We start from the raw sequence: 22,862 nt of genomic DNA on the forward strand, positions 1-22,862 counted from the left end.
GCTAGGCCTTGGCTCCAGAGGAAACATGGCAAGATCTATAAGGCCTGTGGGATAAACTGGGATCAGGCTGGCTGTTGGTCCTGGTAGAAGCAGAGAATGGGCCTGGAGATTTAGGAATGACTCCTAGCTTCTAGTCATGCAATCAACTCAGTGGAGGGAGGTCCCAAGGCCTCATGAGACTGTGTCCCAGGATCTCTCTGATTCCTCTGGCCCACAAAATTTGTCATCACTCCACGATGTGCTGAGGGGGACACCAAGAAGCATCCAGCGAATTCCTGGGATTACAGATGCTCTTCTTTATGGAGCAGACTCAACAGTCCTCACTCTGTGATCCCATATGTTCAGGCACCTGGCTGTGTCCTGTCATCTACCCGAATCCCTCACTGTTTTGTTTTGTTTCTAATAATTTTTGTTGATTGATTATTTGTTTATTTTTGGCTGAGCTGGGTCTTGGTTGCTGGGTAAGGGCTTTCTCTAGTTGCAGCAATCAGGGGCTACTCTCTAGTTGCCGTGTGCTGGCTTCTCATTGCTACCGAGCGTGGGCTCTCAGGCTTGCAGGCTTCAGCAGTGGTGGCGTACAGGCCTAGTTTCATGTGGGATCTTTTCAGAGCAGGAATCAAACCGATGTCCCCTGCATTGGCAGGCAGATTCTCCACCAGCGGACCACCAGGGAAGTCCCCCTCACTGCTTTTTAGACCAATTCCCTCTCTTCTCCATACTGGGTGGATATAGAGAGGCTCCTCCTTGTCTTTTGCACAAGAGTCCTTCTTTTGGTTATGAGGGCCCAGGCTAGCTTGATCTTCTCCTCCTCAGACTGAATGCCTCTCAACCTCCAGCCCCTCACAAGAACTCCTCTCCTTATGCACTGAGATCCCACTGAGCAAGCAGGATTGGGAGTCACCACCTGTCCAGAAGTGCGTAGTGGGGATCAGTACCTATAGCTCAACCAGACAGCCAGGGGATGCAGACAACAAGGTGAAGCTGGTCAGGAGTGCCCAGGAGAGCAGGGGAGGATGGTTCATGATGGGGGGCCAGCAGAGCTTGAGCTTTCTCCGTGTTGGGACATAGAGTTACCTCTGGGGAGGCAGTGCTGCCCTGATGTGCGGTGGGAAGCACAGGGCACCATCACTCTCTGCCACATAGAGACATGAAAAGGTGTATGAAAACATTCTTAAACACCTGCTGGGAGCTCTCTGGGAAATCACTTATCTGCCCTGCACTTCAGTGCCTTGGCTCTAAAACTGAAACAAAGAGGTAAGTATTATACAAAGAGCCCTGCAAATGTTCATACCCTTCTACCCAGTGATCCTACTTCAGGGAATCTAACTCAAGCAGAGAAGCGAGAAGGTGGGCAAAGACTTAGGTACAAAGATGTCCACCATAGGGTTATTTAGAAAAGTGAACAGTGTAGAAGAATCCCGATGCCCGTCCTCGGATTGGATGGTGTATGAGCTTTCATCTCCTCCCTGGACCTCTCTCTCCCTCTGCCCCACTCCTACCTCTCTCTCACAGGATGGCAGTAGCAGCCCTTTGGGAAGCCTTGGTCCAGCTCTGTGGTCAGCAATCAGGAAAAGCAGCTAGCACAGCAGTGCCCCTACCCAACCCTTCTGGGCTTGCTCAAGGAAACAAGAAACCCACCATCCCTATCTTTCCATTACTGAAGTGTAAATTGTCTTCTGGGGACTTTCAACCATGAATGGTGACGGCAGACTGGTTATTTCTTGGCCTCCTGAGGAGCATCTGGGTCCCCACCCTGCTCCATCTGCCAAGGTTGCTCATGGGTTCCTAGAGCTGGGCAGGCTGTTAGAAAGCACACAGGCTAGCCCCTTTGAGGGGATGGGGATTGTCAACATCGCTTGTTAGTATAGAGGCATGTTGAATATCCAGGCCGCCTGACTACTAGCCCAGTGCTGAGTGCTCAGGTGAGGCGAATATTATTCAAAAAAATAAGCCAGTTGTCCTCAGAATTATCCAAAGTACAAGAAATGATCCAGGTCCTGGCTCTTTATGGGATAGCCATTCCCTTCTCTGAGCTGGGACAACTTTTTTCTTTCTTTCTTTTGGTTTGCACTGGTCTTCGTAGCTGTGCACAGGCTCTGTCTAGCTGCTGTGAGCAGGGACTCCTCTTCATTGCGGTGGCTTCTCTTGTCACAGAGCATAGGCTCAAGGAGCTTGGGCTTCAGTAGCTGCAGGCTTAGTTGCTCCGAGGCATGTAGGATTTTCTTGGACCAGGGGTCGAACCCGTGTCCCCTGCATTGGCAGGCAGATTCTTATCCACTGTGTGTGCTGCTCAGTCGTGTCCGACCCTTTGCAATCCCATGGATTGTAGCCCACCAGGCTCCTCTGTCCATGGAATTCTCCAGGCAAGAATACTGGAGTGGGTAGCCATTCCCTTCTCCAAGGGATCTTCCTGACCCAGAGATCAAAACCAGGTCTTCCTTATTGCAAGCAGATTCTTTACCGTCTGAGCAACCAAGGAAGTCCTTATCCACTGAACCATCAGGGAAGTCCTGGGACAACTTCCTCATGGCGTATTGGGTTCCCTTTGGAGCAGGCATTGGGCTACCCCCAGCATCCCTGGCCTTCATGCCATCCTAATGTCTTATTGGTTTCTGAGTGCAGCTTCATTTCTGCTCTGGTCCCAGTCTCATCTTATCCCTGCTGCTAGATTCTGGTCCTCTCCTGGGTGACTGTGAAGGGGATAATCTAGTCTGATGCCCTTGAGCCTTGGAGGGGAATTCAGAGAGGAGAATCTAAGCTAAACGTCCTTCCACTCCTAACTCCTCCTCTTAGAATTCCCACCTATGGAATGCAAAACCAAAGTTAAACAAGGAAGAAAACCTCCCTGCTGATTCCCCCCATTCATTCCTTCCCCCACCTCTTCCCTTGGGGAGTCCTCCTATTTCTGCCCCCACTTCTTCTACTCAACCTCTCCTTCCTCCTTGCTTTCGCCATTTATCTTCCCTTCCCTGATGGCCTAGAGGTAAAGAATCGGCCTGCAAAGCGGGAGACCTGGGTTGATTCCTGAGTTGGGAAGACCCTCTGGAGGACAGCATAGCAACCCATTCCAGTAATTCTTGCCTGGAGAATCCCCATGGACAGAGGACCCTGGCAGGCCACAGTCCATGGGGTCGCAGAGTCAGACACTTAGCAACTAAGCATAGCACACATCTCTTCCCACCCCGTTTCTACCTCTCTTTTCTTGCCCACTCTGATGTACCTTGAGTTTCATCCTGACCATGCCCTTTCCCCCTTAGGTTTTCTAGAATTCCCCCAAGGAAGTGCCTGTCTTCCAGGGTCCGCAGAACTATGATCTGGCAGTTTCCCTGAGTGCCCACGGGAGTGCCGCACACGGGGAGTCTGGGTGCCTGGACTTGGGCAGACTTTCATCCACTTCACAGTGCACAGAGGAGGCAGGGTTTCAGATTACAGATTTAAGCAGCTGAGCTAGTCCTGGGCTGCAGAGACACATCCACATGCCACATGTGCCTCCCTGTGGGTATCTGGGACAGGTGCACGGGAGGTGTTAGCTAGGAGAGCAGAGAGGGATTGAGACATTCTCCCTGGATTTAGCAGCTGGAGTACAAGCAGGAATCTCAAATTTTCAGTTCTTTCTGTGGGAAAGGTACCTGAACCTCTTGGAAAGACCAGTAAGGCAGAGCCTGGTCCTACCTTTCTGGAAACTGGTTGCTGATCCCAGTGGACAGAGAGGATACAACCAAAGTTAGATGAGACCCCAGCCAGACCCAGACCTTCTGATGTTAAGCCCACGGGGATTTAATGACACGCCACGGGCCTCGGACAAGTCACTTTACTGTTCCGGGCCTCATTTTCCTCCAATGTCAAATGAGGGATGGTGGGAGGATCAAACAAGGGAAGGCGCTGTGCAAACAGTTAGCGCCACTGCACACTTTACAGATTCTGACGATATTCCGATATTCCGAAGTCTAAAGGTGCGTGTCCGACTCTTTGCGACCCCATGGACTATACAGTCCATGGAATTCTCCAGGCCAGCCTGCACTGGGCTCTCATTTGTCCTGGGTCGCCCCGCTAGGCTGTGGGAATCAGAACCCGGCCAGGGCTGGGTGGGCGCGATCGTCCCAGCCCCCACCCTCAGCCCAGGCCGGCGCGGCGGGGTTCTCCTCCGGCAGGCGGCGGGCTGAAGGCTGCACGGCGCGCTCCGCACGTGAGGCGGCAGCACCGGCTCCGGCCGCAGCACTCAGCCCAGGCCGCCCGGCTCGCTTGGCGCAGGGGCTGCCCGTGCCGCCGGGCCGCCCAGCCCGCCCTGCCGGCTCCTGGGCGCCAGGCCCGCCCGCCGCCCTCCCCAGACCCCAGCCACCGCTCCATGAGAGCCCCGATAGCCAGCGGCTGCCCTCGCGCCACCCCGGCGGGGACCGCGAGCCCTCCAGTTCCGGCGGCCGTGCGGGAAGGAAGGGGGTGCGCCGCGCGGCGGGCCCGAGGCCGGCTCACCGGCTCCTGCAGCTCCGCCGGCCGCCGCTGGGGGCGGCCTCGCCGAGGGGCTCGGCGGGGACGGCGCGCACGGCCCCGGGCTCCGGGCGCCTCCGGCCGCTGGGCTCTCTCCGCCGCCAGCCCTCGGCGGCCGCCGCAGCCCGCCCGGCTCCCTCCTAGCTCCATGCGTGCGATCGCCGTGCGTGTGTGTGTGTATGTGTGACGGGGGCGCGCGTGTGTGTGCGCGCGCATGGGGGGGCAGTGTGCATGCGGGGCGTGCGGGGGAGTGTGTTTGTGTGCGTGTGGGTGTGAGTGCCTGGCTCGTTCTCTCTGAGACACACACACACACACACACACACACACACACACTCACACGCACAACCGGCTGACTCGTCTGAACTTGAAGACGCCCCACATTCCAAGATGCTCGAGGTTCCTGGGGATGCCCGGGTTTCTTCGATTTGGAAAATCCTACCGCCGTCTTCCTAGGGAGAGATTATGTTTTGTTTTGTTTTTTAATCTGGAAGAGAACAAGTTGTGCTTTTTCTTTCTTTCTTCGTGCTAAATGCCGTGGATATAACTGAATAAGCCGCTCAGGGCTCTCCCCGCGTGGACATCCGAGGCCACCATCTGCCTGTGTTCGCCGGAGCCGGAGGGCTTAGCTCGAGCCGGTCTCGGGCGGGGAAGGATGCGTGGCCGAGCCGGGGAGCCCGGGCGCCCTGCGGAACCGGCCTCGGTGCCTCCCAGCCGGGGGTAGATGCTGCCTCGCCCAGGTGAGTGGTCGCCGCCGCCACCGCGTCTCAGCGATCGGGTGTCTTCGCGAGCTCGGCGCGGGGCTGAACGCTCCCGGGGGAGCTGGGAACTTTGCATCCCTTTCTTTTTTCACTTGAGGGCTCTCTCACCCGAGCATCCCTGCGGATACTCTCTTCTTTTTCGCCCATCGTTATCGCGGGAGGTTTCCTTTTCATGTCTTTCTTTCTTTCTTTTTTGATCGTGGGGGTGAAACTCTGGCCAGGAGCGGGGAGAGCGAGTTCCGTTTGAGGCCAGAGAGCAGGAGGGAGAGATGGGAGCTGCAGGTAGACCGAAACGTTGAAACAGCAGGAGAACTTTGCCGCCAGACCACTCTGTTGCATCTCCCCACAGGCGGAAGCCTGGCTGGAGCGGTTGCTGGGGGCTGGGTCGGACGCCAGGGCTCCCTGCGCTCTGTGGGTTGGGTGGGGTGGGTAGAGCCGGGTGTGGAGGAGTTGACTCAGTGCTGATGGAGCGAAGGAAGGCTTCATTGCAGTTCAGGGAGGCAGGCATGTAGGGCAACCTCAGGGACCCTCTCCTGTCTTCAGGTAGAAGGCAGGGAGATTGGGGAGATGGTGTGTGTGCAGCTTGGGGCATCAGAATGGCATGATGAAGCAATATGGAAACTGGTATTAGCTGCGCCTGGTTGGTAGGTCTGTCTCCCACCAGCCCTGCCCTGGTTCTAGGGTTCTAAGGTTGGCCTGGGCAAGGAGGAGGGAGAACAGTGGGCAGTCAGTGCCAGCAGTGCCTCGCTCTGCACAGACCCAAGGGGACGACAGGGAGGTGTCCTACCGATCTTTGCATCACCCCAATACAAAGGACATAGGCAGTGAGTTCCAGGGAGACAGAGCTCCTGAGAGCCAGAAAGTGAAAGAGAAACAGGAGGGAGCCTGAGCGGGGACCGCAGGGGGACTGATCCAGGCCAGCACCAAGTGCCTGCTGAGATGCCACAGACAGACGGGCAGATACCTGCGGGGAGCGGGAGCTTGGCGGAGCCCACACCCCACACCCTGAGCTGGTGTTACAGGCATGGCTGTAGGTGATGACCCTCTGCACTCATGACAGTGAAGTGTGTATGTGTGTGTGTGTGTGTGTGTGCATGCGTGTGTCAGGGAGGGGGTCCTCTGTGGCTGCAAAGGGCTGATTGGCCTTGAGGGGCCATGGGAGCCGGGAGGCTTCAGGAAATTGACCCCCCCATGGCTGGGGAGGAGCAGAGCTAGGCAGGAAACTGCCTGTCTCTGAGCTGTGAAGTTCCCTGGGACCAGGCTGAGAGGTTCTTGTTGGGCTGTTGTACGAGGGTGGGGGCCGTCTTGGAACTCACGGCTTGTGGGGAGACTGGGAGCACAGATGGGGGGATTGTGGGGAGACTGGGAGCTCAGATCCCGAGTCTTGGGGTTGTGTCCTGGGCTGATCGCTGTCCTCTGCGAAGAGCTGTACACAGCCACGTACAGCAGAGCCCCACCAGCTGTGGCCTCGCTTGTGCAGTACTTTGGAGGCTGAAGGGGATCAGGGTCCTGCAGGGGAGGACGAGGAAGCTCCAGAGGGCCTGCCGGCAGCCTCCGCAGACCATGCCAGCTTCCCCGGGCCCATCTGCTGACGCTGGGATGTCGTCTCTCCCTTCTGACTCGGGCTTGGGGTGCCGAGTTCCATCTCTGTCTTCCAGCTCCTCCCCTGCTTCTGCTCAAGCCCTCTGCCCAGTCCTCAATTTAGAGTTTCTGGTCTAATTCCTGTTCAGGAATGTAATTACGTATCTTCCTACCCTGGCCCTGGGGGATACAAACAGCTAACTTGGCATTTCGGTTTCAGCCTCTGGCGATGCGTCTCTGGGAGGTCGGCTCCCAGCTCCATCCCCTGTTGGGTTGGACTGGGTGCCTGCCCACCTTCTCTGATGTGCCAGTTCCTTCCTTTCCCAGGCCCTGAAATCTGAGACGCTGGGGAGTCCTGGCCTGAGAGAGGGTGAGCAGGGAGCTTTCAGGAGGCCAGATGGAGGAGGAGAGGGAGGGTGGAAGGGGTGGGAAATGCAGATGAGGTGGGTGGGGCCACTGGGAGAAGCAGGCAGCCTTTTGGGCACCCAGGCCCTGGGTTGGCTACAGTGAAAATCGCCTTTGTGTCTTGCCTGCAGTTCTGAAATAAAATCAAGGATCCAGGGGACTCTGGCCTCCAGTGTCAGGTACGTACGTCAAGCCTGTCCAGCCTGTGAGATGGAGCAGTTCTCCTTCAGAAAGTCCCCTGTCCCAGGCTGGAGGTGAGCACAGTATTGGCATCTAGGGCCTGGCTTCCCATTCTGATGGGGGAGGCTTCTAGACTGAGAGCAGAGACATGGAGCAGAAACCAACCAGAAATAGCCGAATGTAACAGGACCCTGGACAGAAGCAAGAACTATTGGAGTGTTTTGCAATTTTATTTTGAGCATAGTTGGAGTCTTAGCACAGTTTATTTGAAGTTTAGTGGTAGTTTTTGGGCACAGTTTATTTGAAGGGATAGAGTTGTCATATACAGGCATACCTTGGAGATATTGCAGTTCTGTTCCGCTATAATAAAGCAAATATTGTAATAAAGTGAGTCATGAATTTTTGGCTTCCCAGTGCATATCAAAGTTATATTTACATGATACTGTAGTCTATGAAGTGCATAAGAACATTATATCTTAAAAAAAAAAGCAAACCAATGTAATACCTTAATTAAAAAAGACTTTATTGCTAAAAACTCTAACCACTTGTAAGCCTTCAGAAAGTCATAGTAATAACATCAAAGATCACCGATTACAGATCACTGATTACAGATCACCGGTAGCAAACACAATAAAAATGAAAATGTTTGAACTACTGCAAGAATTACCAAAGTGTGACACAGAGACATGAAGTGGGCAAATGCTGTTGGTAAAATGGCCCCAGTATACTTGCTCGAAGCAAGGTTGTTGCCACAAACCTTCAATTTGTAAAGAAACACAGTATCTATGAAGGGCAATCAAGTGAAGCGCAGTAAAGCAAGATGTGCCTGGAGTGGAATGGAACCTGCACTTGGAAGGCCTGGGGTGGAATTCCAGCTCTGCCACATGTGTGTTAACCGCTGGGGCCTCTGTGCTCTCATCTGGTGACAGGAAATAATGGCACATGCTTTGCAGATGTGTATGGCCCCATATTTGCCCCAGTGCCCCCCAAACCCCTTACAGATCTGGGGGAGTGTTTGGTTGGAGGGAGAAGTTTCAGAGAGGGGGAGGGGCCCTCAGAGACCTGGAGGAGAGTGTCCCCAGCCTCCCCTGCACACAGCTGCCAGGAGGGTTTGATGCCATCCTACATAAGCGGGTCATTAAAAGACTCCAGGAAACCCTCCAAGAAAACTTGGAGAATTGATATTCGAGGAGCAGATTTCACCTCTGGGGCTGTGGCACCTGCTTCTCTCCCTGCCTCTTGTTTGCTGTGGGTTTTTACAGCCATGCACATTTGCTCAGGATGCTCTGACTCTGTGTTTTACAAGTATCATCTGTCACGCTTTCCTATCTCAAGCCTGAGTGTGAAATCTCTCCCAGAATTCAGCCCCTCCTCTTCCTTCCCTGGTTCCACCTCTTGCTGCCCCAAGAGTGGCCTCACAGGGCTGGTGTCAGAGCCAGGCTAAGTGAATGGACATAGCTCTGCTGGGGCCTCTACAGGGCCTGTGATTGGACCTGGGTCCCATTTGTGGAATTGGGTGACCCACCCAGTTGGGAAGAGGGGCTTGGGCCCAGACATGTATTTAGTGGGATCTGACTAATGAGTTACTAGAACAGGGTTGGAGGACTAGTCTAACCATCATGGGTGGGCCTAAGAAAAGGTATATTCAGGGAGCAGTAGGTCAAGTCTGGAGACGGGGACCAAGGGAAAAAGCCATGTTCAGTATGCTCAGGGTGAGGGCAATCAAGAGGGCTTCTTGGAGGAGATGAAGATTTAGGAACAGCAAAAGCCCATAAAACTCCATAGAAGTTAGATTTTGTCTTATAAATTCTCAGAGGTCACTGGGAATTTGGGAGTTTCAGGTGGGGAAAGTAGAATGGATATTCTGAGAATTTCTTAGGCTGTCAAGACCAGCTCCTTCGAACAATTTCTTGTTTGTTTATTATGTACCAGGCACAGTGCTAAGAGCTTCACATTTTTTTCTCATTGAATTCTCCCAATCCTGTGAAATGGTCACTGTTGGTACCTCCACTTTACAGATGGGGAAACAGAGGTTCAGAGAAGCTGGGTGCCTGCCAATTAGTTGGTAAGTGGCAGAGCTGTCACTGAGTCCTCACATCTGTCTGGATCAGCACCCACACTCTTAACCCCTCTGTACTGCCTCTGTCCCCAGGGGAGGATCAGTAGGATCAGCATGGATTGGTCCCTGTGTGTGCTCTGCTGGCCTCCTGGTCTGGCTGGTGAGGTGACTTCAGAGCCTTCATCACAGAGCCCTGGGGGGCTCAGTCTTCTCGTGGGCTTCCCTGCCTGCCATTCTGGCTCATACGCATCTGTTTAAAAATTCCCATCAGATAGTTAGCATTGTCCTTCTGGACAGGATGGAAGATGGTAGGCTGAACGCTGGGCTGTGAATTAGGGGTCCCGACTCTACCATGTGTGTGACTTGGGTGGGGCACCCCCGAGGCCTGGTTCCATTACTGATCTGTCAGGGTGCTGATGTTGACTTCCTAAGACAGATGTAAGGTCAGGCCCATGTGAGTGTGCTTCAGCCTTGAGCAAGCCCTTTAGCATGCAGGATTATATTTGTGACCCCTTCCTAATTTTAGATCAAGTAATTAAACTGTCAAAGGCAGTGCTGCCCAGGTATGAGGGCATTGGGGCTTCCCAAGTGGTGCTAGTGGTAAAGAGCCCACCTGCCAATGCAGGAGACTTAAGTGATGCGGGTTCGATCCCTGGGTTGGGAAGATCCCCTGGAGGAGGGCATGGCAACGCACTCCAGTATTCTTGCCTGGAGAATCCTCATGGACAGAGGAGCCTGGTGGGCTACAGTCCATGGTGTCTCAAAGAGTCAGACACAACTGAAGAGACTTAGCACACGTGCACGCACGAAGGCATTACAGGTAGGCTTTAATGTATCCATTTCATGTGGGACTGGAGTTCCCCAATAATACACTAGGTGAGGCAGGTGGACACTGTGCCTTCTGGGAAAAGGGATGCAGAACCTGCGGAAGAAGGGTCTTTGGTCCGGACAGTTGGGTGCGATCAGTGGCGGGCAGCAGGGAAGGGACACACTGATGTTATTTCATATCATGTCATATCATTTATTTGCAACTAGGTGCCATTATTGAAGCTTTGGCACCAGAGACGGTGAAGGGAGTTAGCCTTCAGCCCGTGTATCTCAACCTTTCTTTAATTATTGCCCTCTTGATGAAAACTTTTAAGACACTATTTCTTATAATTTCACTCCCATAAAATTTTAATATATACTATATATCTGTTTATGTACTGTATTAGGTATCGCTGTGCTTTGTATACAAAGAGTAAGCTGCTCCCAATAACAATTTTTGCCCCCTTGGGGGCGCTGTTGCCACCAATGAGAATTCATGTTTTAGGACTAACCAGCAACTTAGCCCCAGCAGCAGCAACTGGTGGCTCAGACGGTAAAGCGTCTGCCTGAAGTGCAGGAGATCCGGGTTCCATCCCTGGGTTGGGAAGATCCTCTGGAGAAGGAAATGGCAACCCACTCCAGTACTCTTGCCTGGAAAATCCCATGGACTGAGGAGCCTGGTAGGTTACAGTCCATGGGGTTGCAAAGAGTTGGACACGACTGAGCGACTTAACTTTTCAACTAGGATTAGAAAACGAGGTAGATTTAAAGCAAGGAGAATCCAGGAGATGGTAAGGACAGAGCCACACTGGCATGTCACTGCCTGGAGTGTGGTCCATGGACCAGGAGCATCAACATCACCCAGAAGTGGGCTGCTGCTGCTGCTGCTGAGTCACGTCAGTCATGTCCGACTCTGTGGACCCCATAGATGGAAGCCCACCAGGCTCCCCCGTCCCTGGGATTCTCCAGGCAAGAACACTGGAGTGGGTTGCCATTTCCTTCTCCAATGCATGAAAGTGAAAAGTGAAAGTGAAGTCGCTCAGTCGTGTCCGACTCTTAGCGGCCCCATGGACTGTAGCCTACCAGGCTCCTCCGTCCATGGGATTTCCCAGGCAAGAGTACTGGAGTGGGGTGCCATTGCCTTCTGGATGGATGCAAAATCCCAAACCTCTTGAATAGGCATCTCCATTTCATTGAAATGGGGGGTAAGGGCAGGGTTGGATGCATGATCCTGGAAAACAAGGCTAGTCTGTGAACAGAAGATCAAAGGAAAAGGGGTGAGAAGCCAGAGACAAGTACGTGCTGGGTCAAACGGGTTGTTAAGCTGAGTCCTAATGGACCGAGCACGTTTAAGCAATGACACAGTCTGCCTGTGTTGTGATCCATCACTTGGTTTTTTTCCCCACGATTCCTTACATTGTGGTTGCACGTTGTGTAGAAGGTGTGGGGGTCCCATGGAGGAGACGCAAGGCAGTGTTTGACTTTGCTCCTGAGCAACAGAAGGCCAGGTGTCTGATTTGGACAGATCTAAGTCTGCTTTCTTGAATATCCCCAAGGGTCAAGGTTAATGGGCACCAGACCAACCCAAGAGGCAGACTGGAACTGTAGGCACAAGACTTAGGTGTTAAACAGGGTCAAACTGGATTAAAGAGCAAAACTGAGCTCTTATAATTTATCAGTCTGCTTGTAGTTCTCTGCATAGAGCCTGGGACTCCTTGTCATAGTCCTATATATATAGGGTAATCCCGAAACATGAGAGACTGCAAAATCCCAAAGTTGGACTCTTTAGAACTCAATGCATTTACAATCGGCCCTCCTTATCCGTGGGTTCTTTATCCGTGGATGCAATCAAAAATTTTCAGAAAAAGACAAATCCCAGAAAGTTCTGAAAAGCAACACTTGAGTTTGCCATGTACTGGCAACTATTTACGTAGCATTTACATTGATTTACATAGCATTTACATTGTAGTCGGTATTATAAGTAATCTAGGGAAGATTTTAAAGTATGTGGGAGGCACAGATTTAGAGAATAAATTTATGGTTGTGGGGGGGCGGGGGGGAAGGATGAGGGGAAAGGGTAGTTACGGAGTTTGGGATGGACATGTGCACACAACTATATTTAAAATGGATAACCAACAAGGACCTACTGCATAGCATATGGAATTCTGCTCAGTGTTATGTGGCAGCCTGGATGGGAGGGGAGTTTGGAGGAGAGTGGATAAGTGTATATGTGTGGCTGAGTCCCTTCCCTACTCACCTGAAACCATCACAACATTGTTAATCGGCCATACCCCAGTACAAAATAAAGAAGTTAAAAAGTAAAGTATATGGGAAGATGTGTACAGGTTATGTGCAAATACTGTGCCATTTATAAAGAGATTAGAGCCTCTGGGTTTTAGCATCTGTGGGAGTCCTGGATACTAGAACAACCGTATTATGGGCATACCCTGCGTTAACTCATTCACAGCAGACGCAGCAAGAAAAGTGAGATGCTGTGTCTGTCTTAACCCCTTTTTCCTCTATATTTCCCTCCTGGGCCATCTCCCCTTAACACCCTCTTCTTCGGTCTAAGGCCAACACAGGAAGGTCTTCCCTTTCGTCTTAGCTCAGGTCTCTAATAAGCTTCACAGAAATGCAAAAATCTGTTTGGTCCTTCTACCTTCCCTCCCTAAGACTCACTTTCTACTCCTTTTCCCCAAAGCTAGCACCATCTTTCCTAGTTACCCTTCCTGATCTGTTCCGCTATTAAGGCAGCTTCAGTCAAAATAGCTGGGGGTGGGGATTTACTATGATCCCCAACTAATATTGGGAGTCTGTGCAGACTCCTACTTCAGACTAGTTGTAAACTAGGTCTTGCTGTTACATGACTCCCTCTGGTCCCCCAAATGAATGACATATGGTCACTCAGCCAGCAGGAGTTGGAGGAGATTGGGTGGGAAGCCAGGTTTAGGCTCCAGCTTGCATCTCAGTAGCTGATGAGAAAGAGATGTTGGGGCCCCCTGGAGGACAACAATGGAGGTGTAGGCAAGCTTGACCTGAGCTCCTGGAAAGCCCTGGAAATGCCCAATAAGGGCCATAAGATGAGGTCTAGTCATTCTAAAAAGGTATTGAGGACTCCTGGGTGGGCAAGTTGATCCTTTGATTCGATTTCCCTTCCCCTGCCCCCAGTGGAGCCTCTGTAATACCCAGATAAGTCCTCTTAGGGCAGAAGGGAGGAACATGGATGACCTGGAGACATGGAAATCAAAGGTTAGAGGTTAGAGGTCCTTGTACAGCACAAGGCACCAAGGTGTAGAGGACTCTCTGGGGTGCTGGGGAACTTGGTCAGGAACTTTCCAATGATTCACCCTGGGAGGTGGAGCCACCCTGGAGCCCTCTCTCTGCCAGGACACCTGTGTACTCTACATCTGCTCCTGTGTGGCTGTTTGGTGATTGTTCCTGACTGTCAGTCTGCTTTCAGGAGCTTTGATTCATATCACACCTCCCACAGTTGAGAAATCCCATGCTAGGTCAGTCCCCTGCGAGTTCTAGCCCCAGTTCTGCCTCATTTCCACCGAGATGGAGTGTGGGAGAGGGCTGGGAGATTTCTGTCCTCACACCGTGGAGGACGCCTTCTCATGGCCATTTCTCATTATGCTTATTAAGGGTCAAGTTATGGGTGTCATGATTTGCTAGAAACACTTTCATGGTCTCAATCCACCCCACCTCTTGAGCAAAGTTCTGTACTTTGCTGCCAGTATGAGAGTGAGGTCTCCTTTGATTTGTTCTAAAGTGTCCCCTCCACCCCGTGCGTGCTAAGTCACCTCAGTTGTGTCTGACTCTTCGTGACCCCACGGACTGTAGCCTGCCGGGTTCCTCTGTCCATGGGATTCTCCAGGCAAGAATATAGGAGTGGGTTGCCATGCTCTCCTCCAGGGGATCTTCCCAGCTCAGGGATCGAACTCATGTCTCTTACATCTCCTGCATTGCAGATGGGTTCTTTACCACTACTGCCACCCAGAAAGCCCTCAAGCCCATCGAGCTGTAAAGTCAGGAGAGCCTGAGTGTTCAGGATTTGGTGATCAAGCTCATGCTCCCTAGACCTTCCCTTTCATGACTGACTGGTCAGTGGTCCTCACTGATTCAGTTTAATTCAACACGCAGTTATTGAGCACCTACTCTGCACCACCCCCAGACCAGACACTGCACACAGCCCTCCGCCACCCCCATTGTTTGATTTCCCCTTCTGTATTTTTTCCAGCCCTGCATGTGGACTCCAGGACTTGGTGGGGGTTGGGGTTGGGATGGTGGTGGGGGTGCCCAGCTCTGGCTTGTTTCTACTGCCTTCCCTCGCCTGTGTTCCCGCGCATGCATGTGCATGTGTGTGTGTGTACATGTGCTCAGGACTCAGCTGAAGGTCATGCACGATTAACCACATGATGTAAAGCTGACAAGAGTGTTGTCAATGCTGGAGGTGGAGGGGTGACGTGGACCACTTGAGAAACGCGCTCTCAAGCTGCTTTCCCAGATCCCTCCCTGCCCCGCTGCTTAACTGGCTTCTCATCCTCTCACCCAAATGTGAACTGACTGGGTGAAGAGATTTGGGGGCTGTGGTCCCTGTTTAGGGGCAGCTGACCCTAAAGGAACCACTTAATCTTCCTCCCAGCCCGGGCATGTACGTCACAGAGGCTGAGCTGGGAGAAGGGGAACTGAGGGGAGACCCTAGAATAGACGTAAATCCCGGCCCCTCTGTCTGATCACAGCTTCTAAGCACATGAGAAATGAGGGCCATTGCACTGGGGGCGGGACGATTTCCTAGTCCTTAAACGGACAAGAATCTGGGCAGAGAGCTGCTGGCAGCAGGAGGGTGAGCAGAGAGAGGTTGCAAGTGGGCAAGGCGGGTTCCTTACTCTTGAGAAGCCGTCCTTGGGTGGAGAAAGGCCCACTTCTTGTCCTTGGGAAGTTTAGGTCTAAGAGGAGGGTGGAGCAGAGAAACATACACATTATCCCGGAATGCTTAGGCACTAAAATATGTGGACACAGTTCTTTCTTATGTAGGGAGCCTGGGTGCACTGGGGCCCCCATTCCTAGGGCTTACACCGTGTTCTCTTTTCCTGATCGTGTGGACTTGGGCAGGTTACTCGCTCTGGGCCTCAGTTTCCTCATCTGCAAAATGGAGACAATAATAGTACCCACAGCATAGGGCTGTTAGGAGAACTTGATGAATTGCTGTATGTGAGGGGCTGGAGCAGTGCCTGGCACGTGCTGCATGCTGTGTAGTGTGTGTGTGTGTGTGTGTGTGTGTGTGTGTGTGTGTGCATCCTAAGTCACTCAGTCATGTCCAACTCTCTGCGACCCCATGGACTATATAGCTCGCTAGGCTCCTCTGTCCATGGACTTCTCCAGGCAAGAATATAGGAGTGGATTGCCATCACTTCTCCAGGGGATCTTCCTGATCCAGATCCTGCAGGTGGATTCTTTATTGTCTGAGCCACCAGGGAAGCCCTCTGTGTAGTATACATTACTGTTATTCATGGTAGATAGACTAGCGGCATTTTTCCTAAGCGTGGAGGGGAGCAACTGTGGATCATCTTAATGGAGGCGCCTCTCCAACAACCACCCACTAAATCATCCAGCACCTTGGGGGAATTTCATAATACTCTCCACGTGATCTCATTTGATTCTACTGAAGTTCCTACCAGGCAAGCAGGAAGGACAGATGCTATGATTACACCCATTATACACGAGAGGACACTGAGGCACAGAGGTCGCTGAGTAGTTCCTGATGCAGTTGGGTTCTTATTATACCTGTAACCATACTGTGTTCAGCTTCGTGGCTGGGGAATTTTATGGACGAGGGGTTTGTCTGAAGATGGCTAGTGGATTCAGAATTGGACCTCACACATGGGCCTTCTTTGTTTTGGGGTCAGATTACAGGGCAATCAAGCCACATTGTGGGAGGATGTTACAGTCTACAGGCTCAGGCGGTGTCTATAGGACATGCCTCATGGGAAAGCACAAAACAGACCCTCAGGGGACGGGAGTTAGTGGCGGGGCCAGAGAACATGCTGCTTTGGGTCCTTTTGAAACCACTGTTTGGTGTGCTGTGCTGGATGGGGGTGGGACGGTACTGCGGGTTCTAATGGGGATGTGGCACTTGGATTGAGGAACTTTCTATCAAGGAAGGAGGCATCTGATTCAGCCTGGTCTCTTATGTGGAGAGAAGGCCAGAGAGCAACATCTCCCTGGGCCGTGATTCCTGCCCCCGCCCCCGACCCCAGAACCCGTTCCCCAGGGCTGAGCCAGGTGGTGGGAAGTGGGACTTCCTGGGTATTTTGGTCGGAAGAAGCTGGAAAAGCCTCTGGGGGTCAAGAAAATAGGCCTTGGAGTAGGAGGCAGAAGAGGGCATGAGCTCCCCAGCAGGAGAAACCAGATTTAGAGGCATGCTGGTGGGGGCGGGGTTTCAGGAACTGGGAGGGTCAGGTGTAGGGATGTGGGGTGATGATGGGAGGATGGGTGTGTAACTGTGGGGAGGGGACAGAATTCCGGCAGTGAAGCCACAAGAGAAGAGCTGCCATGGACGCTCCCTGGGGCTTGAGCCTCCAGATTACCCCCAGGACAAAGCCCAGGCTGCTGGGAACCCAAGCCCCATCCCAGGCTTCCTCTCTCGAGGGGAGAAGTCCAGGCCCCAAGCACATTTCCAGGACTTCATGATCAGCTGGCTCCATAGATCTTGGGCCGTGTGAATATGGTACATAACTAGGAGGCCCTGCAGGTACCTGTGGCCCTAGGGTAGCACCCAGCTGCAGGGAGAGAGCGATGGCCCATGAGTTACAGGGGAGGCCGGGGGGAGCGGGGGTAACTCACAGCTTGGGGCTGTGAGTTATCTCTGGCAGGGCCACCCTGCCATGCTGCTGCTCTCGGCGCCGGGCTGATATTTACTGTATATTGGTTTTTAAATTACAGTACGGCATTGATTCCCTGCTCTCCAAGTTCAGCCCTCACTCGCTGCCCCTGTCTTGCTTGGCCTTTCTCCGCCTCTCCTCCTCTTTCTCCATCTGTCTTCTCTCTCTCACAGTTCAGTTTTTAACGCGGAGTGTTGTCTTACGTTGGCTCATGTTACCCTGTAGTGCTATGTTTCTATTACCTTACGTTTATTAGAGGATGCGTTATTTTCAGCCCTTTCACATATACAGCTCTTGATGGTTTTTAAAGCGTAACTCACAACCACGTTTATCTGCTTTGGATCCCGTGACAGTGAGGAAGTAGGGGCGAGCGGAGTCGTCTCTGTTTAAAGGTAAGGAAATGGCCTCAAAGAGGCTAATGGAATGACCAGGTCATGCTTGGATTGAATTACATTATATTAAATAATCAGAATAATGGCTCCTGGGTATTGCCTGCTTATAGTGGGCCCGGCGCTGTTCTAATGTAAGATTTATATACTGATTTTATCCCCACATTAGTTCTGTGGGGTGGGTGCTGATTAGCTCATTTTTACAGGTGAGGAAACAGGCCCAGAGAAGTTAAGTCACTTGCCTGAGGTCACACAGCTAGTCAGAGGGCAGAGCTTGGACGTGAACCTGGGGCAGCCCGGCTCCTGAGCCCACACTCTTATCTGCGATTCAAGCTGTCACATGTTGTGATATGTGTAAGGGTGAGAGATGGGAATAGAGGTGGAGCTTCCCGGTGTATGAGAGGCTTTCTTTTTTCTTTTTAACTGGAAGGCAATTGCTTTACAATGTTGTGTTGGTTTCTGACGTATAACATCACGAATCAGTCATAACTATATATGTGTGTGTGTATATATATACACATACATATATCTCCTCTTCCTCAGAGAGACTTTCTTATTCTTGTACACCTTCAATGTCTGCAGTAGTTCTCCTGCACCCAAGGAGAAGGGCTGGAGAACCTTGTGGTGGCTAGATGTGCCCTCAGAGGGGGATTTCAGCTCTGATCACAGGCAGAGCTGCGTAGGGCTGGACTGTCTCCTAGGGGCCCCGGCAGGCCAGTGGGCATCAAAGGAGGAGCTGAAAGTGCCTGGGGGCCCACAGGTTGTGCTGGGCACAGCCCCTTCCCTCCCTGGGGAACCCCTGCTGAGCACTGCCTCCCCGCTCCTGGGTCGTGGTGAGGATGAGGTGAGTGAACATCTATGAAAGAGCCGCCATGTCTGGCGTAATTGACGTGTGTTCTCTCATTTCGTTCCCCTACAACCTTCACAAAGTAGGTATTACCTCCTTTTGTGCTGACGCGGAAGCTGGAGCTCAGAACAGCAATGGGATTTTCTCTGGGTCTAAGGTGACCAACTGACCCTCTTTGGGACCCAGGGGATTCTGGGATGCAAGACTTGAAACCAGAGAAGTCCCAGGCCAACTGGGAGGCGTCCCAGGTCACATGGACACTGAGTGGCCGAGCCAGGACCTGACCCCCCGCCGTGTCTGATTCCTGCCAGGTGCCCTTACCCACTGCTCTCGATTCCCTCAGGGGTGGTGCCTCTTCTATAGCTGCCCACGTTTGCTGAGCCCTGGCTGGCTTTAGGGATGCTAAGCTATTTCATCCTTGTGCAACCTTGGGAACTAGACGTTCAGCGTTTCCTGGAGAGGAAGCAGAGAGGGGAAGGTAACTCGCTCAGGTCCCCCAGTCAGAAGGTGGGGATTTGGGACCTGCACTCCTGGCCACTCTGCTGCAGCTCCCGTTGTATCTCTTCCCAGTCTTCTCCATCCTCATGGTCTTCTTTCCTCATCCTGGTAGCTTGTGGAGTAGACAGGGCCAGGCATTTTTAGCCAGTGTACAAGTCAGAAAATGGGAGCACAGAGAGGCCAAGGTACTTAGCCGATGACACGGCCTGTAAGTGATACAACAGGAGCGCTTGTGCCAGGCGTCCCCAGCTCGTGTTTTCCCCTTGTGCTTTCCTTGTTCTGTAACTCGGAAGAGGCCCCCAGCCCAGCCCAGCCCAGTCCTATTCAAATTCCTAGAGGTCTGAGGCCTGCGGTCTTGATCATCACGGGTCCCTTATGCAGAAGGCTGGTTCCTAGACTTGGGCTCCAGGTTGTCCTCCTGTGCTCCGGCCTCGGCAGGTAGAGGGGGCACCTGGCTGCAGTGGACATGCCTGCTGGCCTCTCAGCTCCTCTCCTCCCACCAGCTGGGAACTGAAGGCAGGGTGGGCTGCATTTTCCTGGGAGGGCAGCAGAGGCTCTGTTAACGCCAGGCTTCCTTCTAAGGCAACGACATAAAAAGAGTTGGGAAGGACAGTGACAAGAGTCTATAAATTCTGAATGATATTCAGGAAAGTACCCTGGCCCCCAGGGCCCATAAAACCCAGGCAGCCTGCTGGGTTGAGGGTGAATTATGGGGCCCTGCCTCTGCCACAGGGTCACCTGCCCATCAGGCCTCCCACTTCTAAGGTTCTTTTCTTTTTAACCTCTAAACTCTTTTCAGGATTCTTGGCATTTCATGGTTGTCCTCCAGCCACTCATAGAGATGAATGACTCCCCATTTAAAAGGTGGGGAACCTGAGGCATACAGTGGGTTGGTAAATAGCTCAGGCTCACCTAGGGACCTGAGTCTCTTGAGTCTGTCCTGGAAAATTCTCACTCACATTTATTGGACACATTTTACTGATTAAGCACTTTCTACCTGCCAGGAACCATTCCAAGCATTTTACGCCTGTTCACCCATTTAACCCACCACAACCCTAGGACATAGGATTATTGTTATCACTGTTACCTTCATTCTATAGTGAAGAGACTTGGCAGAGACAGTTGAAGTCACTTGCCCAGGACCACAGAGCTGGGAAGTTGCGGGACTGTGCTTTGAACCTACATGCTTAAGCATCATGCTGTTAGCACAACCTCAAAGCAGAATGGCCCGTGATAGTGAGCAGGGGCCCCTGGCATCCCTGGGGCACCCGGCTGGCTGCTTCTTCCCAGGAGACAGGCGGGCTCCTCTGTTCTGGGTGTTCTCGGCTCTGCACGGTTTCAGCACACAGATAGAGACATTCCTAAAGGAATGGTGAGCAGAGGCAGGGGCGAGAAGGCCGATGGAGAAGTGGCTAGTGGAGAAACCTCTGGGCTGGGGGTCTGGAAACCTAAGTCCTGGCCAGCTTTGCCAACAACGGGTCATGCGACCTGGGTGATCCCTCTGAGTTGCCTGCCCCTTTGCCTCTGCTCTCCTCTAATTTGACAGAGGTGGGGTGTCCCTTGGTTTGGGGGGCCCCGCTGGTGACGGCAGTGGCAGCAGAAGGACCACAGAAGCTCCAGCATCAGGCCTGGCCCTGCCTTCACTGTCAGGAATCCAGAGCTGCTGTAGATATTCACCAAGCGCCTAATATCGGTCAACAGCTGGGCTACAGAGGCCAGTTAGATTGGTGTCTGCCCTCAGGGCGCTCCCAGGCCAGGAGGGAGGCCGGGAGGTATATAGGCAATGGCGACACACTGCGTGCTCAGTCGCTCAGTCGTGTCCGACTCTGCGACCCCGTGGACTGCAGCCCACCAGGCTCCTCTGTCCACGGGATTCTCCAGGCAAGAATACTGGAGTGGGTTGCCATTCCCTTCTCCGGGGATCTTCCTGACCCAGGGGTGGAACCGGGTCTCTTATGCTTCTTGCTTTGGCAGGCAGGTGGTTTATCACTCGCACCGCTGGGGAAGCCCACAAGACACTGTGATGGTGCAACGATTGGAGCTGAGGAACCGAGAGAGCGTCCTGGAGGAGGCACATCTCTCTAGGTCCTGGAAATGCTGCTGGCTAAATGGCTACAGGGGGCACCTCCAGCCCACCCTGAGGTGGGCACCGTGTGCCCTGCTGATTGCTCTCATTCGGTGGCCTGCAGAGGCACTGCCCTGTCGTCGTCTTTACTTGTCTGTGCCCTCTCGCCAGCCCCCACTGGACCTCCACAGTTCCTAGCCCATGTCATGTTCACTGGCCCCCCGCCTGGAACCCCATTTCCCACACTCTGCTTGGCTGGGTCCTTCTCATCCTTCAGGACCCAGATTAAATACCACTCCTGGGGATGGCCTGGCCACCCAAAGTCAGCCCCTTGCTGCTCACACAGGCAGCTTCCCCCCGTCCATATCCCTCTTTCTACTCTATTCATTCGTTTGTTTGTGGCTTCACTCTTGCAACCTGTGAATGGCAGGGGGGCAGGAATTCAAAGCCCAGACGGATGCTCAGACTGGCTGCATGCAAGTCCTGCAATAATGCTTACCAGCTGTGTGACCCTGGGCAGGTCACTTCCCCTCTCTGTACCCCAGATTTCCCATGTATAAAACGGGGGAAATAATAGTACCTATCCCATCAAGGTGGTGTTCCCGTTGAATGAGTTAACATATGTAAAGCACTTGGAACACGGTCTGGCATATGGCAGATGCTTAATAAATATTAGTGATCATTATTATTTTTATAGCTCATGCTTAGAATAGTGCCCAACGAAGAAATAGTTGATGATTAAATAAGACACATGGGCTGAATCTTGAAGGGACTAGGTTGGGGTTGGTTAAAGAAAACAGTGGTTCTCGGGCCTAGATGTACATTGAAGTCACCTGAGGGGTTTTAAAAACCAGTGATGCTTGGACCCCTATTCCAAGAGAGTCATTGATTTAACTGTTCTGGGTGTGGCTGGGGCACTGGAGTTTTTCTTTTTTAAACCTTTCCTGGGATTCTGATTCTAGGGTTGAGAAGCATAGAGATGGGGAAAGGCAGGTGCTCACAACACCAAGAACATCCTGCAGCTGGAAGGCCTTGCTGGAGGAGCGAGCAGAGAGAAAGAGGCCAAGGCAGGGGAGCTGAAGGGTGGCACAGGAAGGCAGGGCCAAGCCAGGCAGGGTCGCTATGTGCCACGTTAAGGAGCTTAGGCTTGGTGGGGAAGCTGGTGGGGAGCCTGCAAGCCTTTTAAGGCAGAAATGATACGGTCTGATTTGCCTCTAAGGAAATTTGCCTGAGTAGATGCATGGAGGATGGTTTACTGTGAATGAAATCGAAGGTTTGGAGGTCAGAGGACAGAAGCCCTTCTGCCACCACAAGAGCAGTTCAGGGCCTGGTTCATACAGAGAAGGAGAATTGTTTGCTCTCTGTTTAATTACTTAATCCTCCTTGGCATGTCTGATCAGCAAAACTTGGACAGAGCAGCATCCTTCCTTCCACGCTGCCCGACAGCTACATTAGAAACTTCTGTCATGCTTGTTGCTCAGTCTTTCAAGTCATATCAATAAAATGGTCAAGTTGCCCGCCTTGGATTCTTTAAAGTCTGGGGTCAAGGGATTTCTTTTTTCTTCTTTTAAGTAAGATGGAATCCACCAAAGCTCCTTTCCCGCCCACTGTAATTCCATTCTGCTGGAGGAGAGCCAAGTGGCCACAGTTTTGTTTTCTTCTCTCAGCTGTGAGGGGTCAGTAGAGCCCAGAGAAAGCACGTCTTGTTCTGTCCTTGTCGGGGGCCAAGGATGAGCATCCTGGCAGCAGGAGGCTGATCCCACCCTAAGGGGCTCCCCTCTGTATTTCCTTTTCTCAAGGAAGCCAGATGGGCTAAAAGGACAGAGTCTCGGTCTGACTAGGATGCTGGCTGTCCCAGGGACTTGCAGTTTGATTAAGAGGGTCTCCTCTCCAGCCCTCTTCTG

The 22,862-nt window shown here is 52.5% G+C and overlaps 1 protein-coding gene across 2 annotated transcripts in view; it reads left to right on the plus strand.

The window, feature by feature from the left end:
* Window positions 1–4,768: 4,768 nt before the first annotated feature.
* LRFN2 (leucine rich repeat and fibronectin type III domain containing 2) overlaps window positions 4,769–22,862 on the plus strand; it is a 202,992-nt gene continuing 184,898 nt past the window's right edge. For both annotated transcript variants that reach the window (XM_005896428.2, XM_070360713.1), the window contains exon 1: window positions 4,769–5,222. The gene's annotated coding sequence lies outside the window, so the exon portion shown is untranslated. The remainder of the gene's footprint in view (window positions 5,223–22,862) is intronic.

This window comes from Bos mutus, chromosome 23, assembly GCF_027580195.1.
Source record: "Bos mutus isolate GX-2022 chromosome 23, NWIPB_WYAK_1.1, whole genome shotgun sequence".
NCBI classification, from domain to species: domain Eukaryota; kingdom Metazoa; phylum Chordata; class Mammalia; order Artiodactyla; family Bovidae; genus Bos; species Bos mutus.